This window comes from Rhincodon typus, chromosome 8, assembly GCF_021869965.1.
Source record: "Rhincodon typus isolate 14 chromosome 8, sRhiTyp1.1, whole genome shotgun sequence".
Lineage (NCBI taxonomy): Eukaryota > Metazoa > Chordata > Chondrichthyes > Orectolobiformes > Rhincodontidae > Rhincodon > Rhincodon typus.
Genome location: NC_063339.1, coordinates 43,815,066 through 43,822,307, shown reverse-complemented (window position 1 = coordinate 43,822,307; position 7,242 = coordinate 43,815,066). Strand labels below are relative to the sequence as shown.

The window sequence follows — 7,242 nt, the reverse complement described above, 5'->3', positions numbered from 1 at the left end:
CGCAATGAGGCATCATCACAGAATTGGGGGGGGGGCGGTGGCCATTCGGCCCGTCGTGTCAGTGTCTGCTCACTGCAACAGCTCTTTAGCTAATCCCGCTCCCATGCCCTGCAATATTTTTCCATAAACTACTTAGTCAAGACACTGTCGAGTTTGCCTAAATCACATTCGTGATGCGAATTGTGCAAAAAAAATGTTGATTACCCTTCGTTAAACATTTTATTCTCCAGTTCCTAAGAAATGTGATCACCACCGATCTATCCTGGTCCATCCACATTTTTGCTATGGTCGAGAAAGCACAAGAATGCCTCTACTTCCTTAGGATGCTCAGGAAATTTGACATGTCCATAAAGTCTCCTGCCAATTTTTATAGATGTACCATAGAAAACATTCTATGTTGATGCAACACAGCTTGGTATGGCAGTTGATCTCCCCACACCATAAGAAACTACAGAGAGTTGTAAACACAGCCCAGTCAATCATGCAAGCCAACCTTCCATCAACTGTCTCCATCTATACTTCTTGCTGCCTTGGGAAGGCAGCCAAAATAATGAAAGACCCCTCCCAACCCGGTCATAATCTCTTCCATCCTCTTCCATAAGGCAGAAGATACAAAAGCTTAAACATATGCACCAACAGATTCAAGAACAGCTTCTTCCATGCTGTTATTAGACTTCTGAATGGATCTCTCAAAATCTGAATTTAATGTTGATCTTGCTGTTTGTGCAACATCTCTGCAACTATAACATTGTATTCTTCACTCTGCTCTATTATCCTAGTGCACCTTGTATATTATGTTCTGCCTGCATGCAAAACAAAACTTTTCACTGGACCTAGGTACATGTGACAATAATAAATCAAATCAAATGAACAATCAACCTTTCCACAAATGAGTACAATTTCCTTCAATCTACTCTGTCTAGAGACACTTGGTATGTTGAACACCTCTATTCAATCTCTTCTTAAACTTCCCTCCAAGCCCAGCTTCTTCGATCTATCATGTAACTTAAGTCTCTGGTCCTGAAACTATTCAGATTTTTTTCTCTGTATCCCCTCCAAAAGCATCACAACTTTCCTAAAATGCAGTGTCAGAATTGAACACAATACTCCAGTTGTTGCTGAACAAGTGTTTGAAAAAGGCTCATCTTAATTCGCTTGCTTTTGTACTCTATGATGCAATTGCTACAAGAATGTAGCAAATATAACTCCTCTATTTAACAAGGAAAAGAGGCAAGAAACCATAGACCAGCTTGCTCAATATCTATTGTGGGGAAGAGTTTAATTTAATCATTGAGGAGGATATAGCAGGGCACTTCGAAAAAAAACTGAAAATAATTGGAAAGAGCCAACATAGTTTTATCATGTTTTCCCAATTTATTAGGGTTTTTGAATTAGTAACATGTCGTGGATAAGGGGGAGCCTATAGGCGTACTGTTCTTGGATTTCTAGGAGATATTTGATAAGGTGTCACATCATACGTCATTGTGTAAAGGGCACCATATTGCCACGGATAAAAGACTGGCTGTTTGGCTGGGAGAAAACAATGGAGTATGCCTAAATGGGTCTTTGCTTGATTTGCAAGATGTGATGATTGGAGTCCCCCAAGAGTTTGTGGTGGAGCCTCAACTTTTTACAAGTATTCATGATAAAGAAGGACGATGTAGGTACAGAAATCAGGGAGAGGGACTGTGACATACTTGAACAGATTAACATTGAGATGGAGGAGGTATTAGTGGTTTCAGCAGGCTTGAGAGTGGATAAATCCCCTAACTATTCTAATCTCATTTTCCATACTTGGCTCGTAACCTTATCTGCTTTGGCATGCAAGTTATTTGTTTCACTTCAGTTTGTTATGCATGTTTATTTCACTCTGTGTTGGGGGATCTTCCCATTTGAGATGTATCACAGGCTACAATGGGAGGCAAGGGAGATGATTGCAGGGGCTCTGACACTAATTTTCAAATACCCTCCCTGGCCACTTGGGTGCCAGAGAATTGGAGAACACCTAACGTGGTGCCATCATTCGAGAAAGATGATAAATTCGGAAACTACAGTGCTGTGAGTTCAACATTAGCAGTAGGGAAACGATTAGAAAAAAAATCTTAAATACAGACTTAATCTCTACCTGGAGAGACAAGAATTAATCAAGGCAGTTAGCATGGTTTTGTCAGGAGGAGATCATGTCTAACAAATTTAATATAATTTTTTAAGGAGGTTACTAGGTGCATTGATGAAGTGCAGATGATGTAGTCTACGTGGATTTTAGTAAGGCTTCTGAAAAGGTCTCGTAGGGCAGACAGGTCGAAAAGCTAACAGCCTGTGGGATCTAGGGCAATTTGACAAATTGGTTTCAAAATTGGCTTAGTGCCAGCAAGCAAATTGTGATGGTATGATCAGCAGACACAAAACTTGATTGTGTGGTAAATAGTAAGGAGGAAAGCAATAGGCTACAAGATGATATAGATGGGCTGAACAGTGGCATATGGAATTTAATCCTGAAAAAGATGAAGTGATGCATTTTGGGAGAACTAACAAGGCAAGGAAGTACATGTTGAATGGTAGGACTCTAGGAATTTCAAAGGATCAGAGGAATATTTGAGTGCAAATCCATAGATCCTTGATGGTAGCAGGACAGGTAGATAAGGTAGTCAAGAAGACAGATGTGATACTTGCCCATATTAGTCATGGATTTGAAGTCAAAAGCAGGTGTTTATGATCGAGCTGGTGTTTGTGAACTGAAAGTCTACGCACAGCTTGATGCAACCAAACACAAAGGTGGCCATGTGGATGAAGGCAGCTTTGGGTATGTCTTTCCCCCCTTATCCAGAGCTTTGTATATGATGTCCCTGCAAATGAGGTCTGTCTTTGTCTCCCAGATGAAGTTGAAAATGGTTTGGGTGATTGCAATGATGCAGGCTCAAGTAATAGGCCAGACCTGTGCCACATACAACAGCAACAAGAGTACCTCACACACGATGATCAGATTTTTACCCACAATGGAGAGGGAGATATTATCCCATCTGCCTAGTTTCTGCCTGACCTTGGTAACACGCTTCTCCCAAGTTCTGGGGCACGCCCCAGTCTCTCTGAATCATATTCCCAGCACTTTCAAGTAATCTGTCCTGATGGTGAATGGGATAAAGGATCGGCCGGCCCAGTTCCCAAAGAACATGGTCCCGCTCTTGCCTTGATTCCCGAGGCAGTTTGAACTGGTCGCAGACGCTCAGGAGCCTGTGCACTGATAGCGGATCCAAGCAAAAAATGGCGATGTCATCCGTGTATAGCGAGGCTTTGATCTGCACTCCTCTGCTGCCTGGAATAGTTACCTCTCTCAGACTCGTATCCTTCTCGATGGACTCTGCAAAAGGCTCTATATAACGTACAGACAGGCTGGAGAAAGTGGGCAGCCCTGCCTGACTCCAGATCTGTTTTTGATTGAGACTGCACTAATGATATTAGTATAGAGCATTCATCCAATTGCGGATTCCCTCCCCAAAGCCCATTTTGGACAGTACATCCCTCATGCAGATGTGCGATATCTTCTGAAAGGCCTTCTCCTAGTCCAGGCTGATGAGGCAGGTGTCCAGACCCCATCCTGCACATAAGTGATTGTATCCCTGAGGAGAACGAGGCTCTCAGATATCTTCCTGTCCGGTACAGCACAGGTTTGTTTGGGGTGAATCACCAATCCGAGAGCGGACCTGACCTAGTAGGGATAACTTTAGACAAGATCTTGTAATCTACATTCAACAGTGAAAATTGGTCTGCTTGGTCTAATGTAGTCGAGACAAACCATTTCCTGGTCCAACCAACAGCATTTTATAGTTAAAAAGGTATAATATATAGTTACAGGCTACACTGATAGGATAAATTTATCATATTTATGGCTTTGGAGTGTAAAACAGCAACACCTTGAAGCTTAAACCAGTGAGGTATCATGGGAGGAAATAGTGAAGTTTTGGGGCAGGAAATATCATCATCAGTCAGAATATGTATTGGGAATGAAAATGTCGAGGTGGGAAATCACAGGACAGTAGATTGGTGATTGATTGGTGAACATTTCCTACATATCTAAAGGGATTTTCAATCAGGCATGTCGAACAGCAATTTAAATAAAGTGAGCATAAGTGCAAACAAGACTAGGAGGACTTTTTAAAATTTAATTAAGAAAATCATTAATTAATTCATTAATTAAACACAATAACAATGTCAGGGTAGGAGGTATTTTTATAGTTTTCAACTCTGAGTTACTGAGCTGGTGTCTGAGCTTTGGGACTTGATGCATCAGGGAGGAGTAAATTACCTAGATACTTTGTTCCAAGAGGTAATTACACTCCTTACACTAAGGTCTTCTGATTTGTCTCATGGTCAGGGACAGGATGGTGTCACTGTGAGGTAGCTTGGTATGGCAATCAAGAGGTAGAAATTGAGGAGCTTCAGCCTTTGCAATTGTCCAACAAGTTAAGGGCTCTTTGCAGCTTGTATGGATCATGTTCAGGGGTGGAGAATCAGAGAATGGGGATAAGAGCTGCAGTGTGAATGAGTCAACTGACTATGACACTGAACAGAAAACTATTACAGCAGGGGGATTAAATAAGAAGGCAGTGGCAGTAGGAGTCAATACAGTGTGGAGCTGGAGGAACACAACAGGCCAGGCAGCATCAGAGGAGCAGGAAAGTTGACGTTTCGGGTTTACAACCTTCATCAGTCCTCCTCCTTTGATGCTGCCTGGCCCATTGTGTTCCTCCAGCTCCACACCGTATTGACTCTGACTCCAGCATCTGCAGTTCTTGCTATCTCCTAGTGGCAATAGGAGATTGTATAGTCATAGAGACAGACACAATTCCCTGTAGCAGAGAGCAAAAGTCTTGAAAACTGTGTTGCCTGCCCAGTGCTAGTGTTCAGGACTTCTGCTTGGGCTGGGGAGTAATTTATAGAGGGAGAAAGAGATTCATCTTGTTGTGGTTCACATAAATACCAATGAGATACTTTGGACTAGAAATGGAGTGATGCTTAGAGTGTATGAGCAACTAGGTTTAAATTATAAAGCAGAGCCTCAAAGATAATAATCTTTGGATTGTCACCTAAGCCCTAAGGAAATTGATGTAGGCTATTTAAAATGACGGAGTTAAATCTTTGACTTAAAGACTGATAGGGGCGAAATGGGTGTCAATTCATTGGTTACTGGCACTGTGCGGGGGAAAGTGGAAGTTGCATTACTGGGGCAGTGTTCACCTGAACCATACAGGGACCAGTATTCTAACAGGTCTTAAACTGAATAGAAGGCCGGTGATCACATGTGAAAAGATGTGTTTAATTGACAGGAAAGGACAAGGCATGGCAGCACAGTAACAATAAGGGGAATGATTGAATATATTTCTGTTACTGCTAAAGCCTGATCTGCCAGTTTGAATTGCTGGATCTGTTTAAAGTCCCATTCACAGTGGTGACAGTGACACACAACATATGGAGGGTATGCTCAGAATGGAGATCGGACTTTGTCTTCACAAACATTATGTAGTTGTCACTCCTATTCATACTGTCATTGACAAATCCACTTGTGACAGGTTGTTTGTTGAGGATGAGTTCAGGAAGATTAAAAAAGCACTGTTATTTAAATGGAGGGAAACTGTAGAACTCTGTAGTACAAGTATCTGGGTGTCCTGGTACATCACAAGCTGGCAAGCACAATGGAATTTAAAAGTAGGAAAGTTATGCTACAGTTGTACAAGGTGTTCCTAGGATTTTAAAGGAAGGAGCCACAGAGAAAATGGATACATTGGTAGAAATCTGCCAAGAATTCTCAGATTCTGGAGAAGTCCTGGAGGATTGGAAAACTGCAATGTAACACCCTTATACAATAAGGGAAAGAGGCAAAATATAGATAACTATAGGCTGGTTAGCTTAACATCTATTATTGTGAAAATGTTAGAGGCTGCTACAAAGTGATGGCTTAATGGTATTATCACTGGACAGTTAATCCAGAGACCCAGATAACGTTCTGGAGAACGAGGTTCAAATCCTGCCACAGCAGATGGTGAAATTTGAATTCAATTAAATATCTTGAATTAAGAATCTAATGATGACTGTGAATCCATTGTTGATTGTCAGGAAAAACCCATCTGGTTTGCCAATGTCCTTTAGGGAAGGAAAATGCCATTCTTACCTTGTCTGGTCTACATGTGACTCACAGCAATGTGGTTGACTCTTAACTACGCTCTGGGTAATTTGGGAGGGGCAATAAATGCTGCCTAACTAGTGACACTCTCATCCTGTGATGAATAATGGAAAAAAAAGCAGAGCACTTAGAAATACATAATATAATCAAGCAGAGGCTTCATTAAAGAGAAAACATGCCTGACAAATTTATTAGAATTCTTTGAAGAGGTAACAAGCAGGATAGATAAAGAGTTTTTAGGCTATGTAATATATTTGGATTTCCAAAAAGCATTTGATAAGTTACTGTACATTAAGCTATTTAATAACAGCTCATGGATAGAGGATTGGCTAACTAATAGAAATGGAAAGTTTGGATAAGGGGGGAATTTGCAGCAAGGCAACCTGTTACTAGTCAATTGCCACAGGGATCAGTGCTGGGGCTACAGTTATTTACAGTATATCAATGACACAGATGAGGGAAGTGAATGTACTACAGCCAAGTTTGTGGATGACACAAAATAGTTAAGAAGGCAAGTGGGGAGGATGACACAAAGAGTCGCTGAAACAAGGGAGTGGCAAATCCTTGGCTGATGGAATATAACGTGGGAAAATGTGTGGTTATGCATTTTGGCAGGAAGAACAGATGAGCTGAATATTACATAAGTGGACAAAAACTCCAGAAGTTACAGCACAGAGGGATTTGGGGATCGTTGTGCATAAATCACAAAACATCAGTGTATACATTCAGCAGGTAATAGGGAAGACAAATGCAATGTCAGCCTTTATTTCAAAGGGAATGGAGTATAAAAAGATTTTTAAGTCTTGCTAAAACTATTCAAATCTACAAAGACAGGATCATTAAGCATACTCAAGGTTGAGATAGATTTTTAATCAGTAAGGAAATCCTTGGTTATGGAGACAAGGCAGGAAAATAGAGTTGAAGATTTTCTGATCAGCCATGATCTCATTGAATGGTGGAGCAGACTTGATGGGCCAAATAATTCTCACGTTGTATGGTCTTAAGGTGTTGGCGAGACCACATCTGGTCACCTTACTTAATAGATGTACAAAGTCTGCAGTTCG

The 7,242-nt window shown here is 41.1% G+C and overlaps 1 protein-coding gene across 1 annotated transcript in view; it reads right to left on the bottom strand.

The window, feature by feature from the left end:
- The window catches only part of LOC109916308 (WD repeat and HMG-box DNA-binding protein 1), a 242,083-nt gene that overhangs the window by 68,208 nt on the left and 166,633 nt on the right, over positions 1 to 7,242 (bottom strand). The window lies entirely within an intron of this gene.